Source organism: Penaeus monodon, chromosome 13 (assembly GCF_015228065.2).
Source record: "Penaeus monodon isolate SGIC_2016 chromosome 13, NSTDA_Pmon_1, whole genome shotgun sequence".
Taxonomy (NCBI): domain Eukaryota; kingdom Metazoa; phylum Arthropoda; class Malacostraca; order Decapoda; family Penaeidae; genus Penaeus; species Penaeus monodon.
The window spans coordinates 11,295,434-11,297,933 of NC_051398.1; positions in this window are offsets into that span (position 1 = coordinate 11,295,434).

Genomic DNA, 2,500 nt, shown 5'->3' on the forward strand with positions numbered 1-2,500 from the left:
AGTTTTGATCATATTTAATTCATTAATTGGAACTAATCATATGACAGGACAGGGGACTGGTGTGAATTTAGAATTGAAAGTTTTCATTTTCATTGTGTAATTATTTCTTTCGTACTTGACACTAATGATTATTGGCGAAGCAACGTTTCACTGAAGGAGCTTGTGCAGGGCTTGTCTCTCTTGAGTTATACCTAGTAATGCATTAACGTTAGTAATGAACGGCATATTGTTCCTAGAATTCCCTGGCAGAGCCCAGGTCCCGCGGGAGAGCACCCTTCGGCCCGTCCTTTGGATTTGCATCGAAATAAGTTTCTGTGAGTGGTCAAGGCTGTGCAAAAAAAAAGACAAAATATGCAAGATTCCAAATATCGCAGAGATAAAATGACAAATTATTTTTTTTCCAAGAGGAAACACGATTGGTATCGGGCAGGATATATTAATCTCACTGACAAAAAATTGAAAGAATCCTCGCAGTGTCTCATAAGTACACTTTATTTAAGGGCTCCAAGTACTATACTTACAAGTGCCTCCGAAAAAGAAACCTCTAGACTGAAACGTTGGGACGAAGCTTTCATGTGCTGGAACGCGGAGGCTTGGAAAATTCTGTGCGGAGGTTAAACTGAGCTTACATCCGTATTGGCGCCGCTCACACGTGCCTTGACCTCTCCGTCTTCGATTGCGTGTTAAATTGGACGATGAAGTGAGACAGGTAATGGGGCAGAGGCTGTGGAATTTCTGAACACGGTGGGCCTGCTTTTGGCTTGAAGCTACAGCAATGTGTGTTTCTCAGGGAGTTCTAAAATCTTTTCTGCATTGGATGGTATCATTGCGGAAGTGTGAAATCACAGCGTTCAGCATATGAGGGTAATGTGTGATAATAAATAGAAGCAGGATGATAACGACAAGCAGGTAAAAACGCAAAAGAAATAAAGGGAACTTTGAAGACCATAGATGAATTCCAGTGTCTGAAGATTTTCAAAATATCTTTCCATACTTTCAAGAGTAGCATGGAATATTGAAGATGTCAAATTTAGTATTGCGGGATGTAAGGCTGAACGAAAACAGTATTGACATAAACATTTTTGAAATTTACGAATATTGTCTATACCTATTTTTGCCGAATGTATATATATGTTGCATAAATCTGTTTTAGTGAATTTCGAAACAACTATAAACTACAGTATTAAGATATCAAGATATCTGTGTGTGTGTGTGTGTGTGTGTGTTGTGTTTACAGAAAACAATTCTTGCATTTATGTCCATTGATATATGTATATGCATATGTGCCAGACAACACGAAAGTATTTGTTAGATTTGCAGCTGAAAAAAAAAATTTAACTGACCGTTTCTTTTTTGGCTTTTCCAAAATAATTGTGAGACCGTTATAATTGAAACGTTTATTCACGGAGAAGCGTTACACAGTAATAGCATCTACAAACCACGAATGGTGCATCTTCCTCCCAAATAAGGATCTTTAAAACAAAGGTTTTGCATTTTATCGATTCATTTAGGCTAGGTTTCCAATCAGTATTTTTATGTAATATATTCAATAATGCACACGTGTGGCTGATTGTTTTTTGTTTTGTGCGGAAGCGTTTTCCCAGTGTATTTGCTTGTATTGTAACATATGCTTCGTGTGTGTGTTTGTTATTATTATTGTTATCATTATTATTAGTATTACTGTTGTTATTCCAATTTCATTTATTTCTATTTACGTTTGTTTCAGTCAGAGGGGAAAAAAAAAAGATTAAAAAGATGGGTGTATGTTTCTGTGCATGTGGATATGAGAGAGATTGAGAGAGAGGATAGAGAAACCAACAAAGAGAGAGAAAAAGGAGAGATAGAAAGTGTGAGAAAGTTGGAGGATGGGAGAGGGAGAGGAAAAGAGGGAGACGGAGAAACAGATGATAGATACAGACAAAGATGAGGGAAAAAAAATGAAGAGAGGAGAGAGAGAGAGGGGGGAGAAAAGACGGGGGGAGAGAGTGAGAGAGAAAAGAGAAGGAGAGAGAGAGAGAGAGGAGAGAGGAGAAAGAGAGAAAAGAGAGAGGGAGAGAGAAAGAGAGAAAAAGGGGAGAAAAGAGAGAAGGGAGAAAAGAGAGAGGGAGAGAAAAAAGAGAGGGAGAGAGGAAGAGAGAGTGAGAGAGAGAGAGAGAGAGAGAGAGAGAGAGAAAGGGGAGGAGAGGAGGAAGGGAGAGAGGGAATAAGAGAGAGAGGGAGGAAGAGAGAGGGGGAGAGAGGAGGGAGGAGAGAGGAGAGGAAGAGAGAGAGGGGAGAGAGAGGAGAGGAGAAGAGAAGGGGGAGAGAGAGAGGAGAGAGAGAGGAGAGGAAGAGAGAGAGAGAGAGGAGGAGAGAGGGGAGAGAGAGAGGAGAGAGAGGGGGAGAGAGAGAGGAGGAGAGGAGAGAGGGAGAGAGAAGAGGGAGAGGGGGAGGGGAGGGGGAAAGGGGGAGGGAGAGAGAGGGGGGGGGGAGGGAGAGAGAGAGGAGAGAGAGAGAAGAG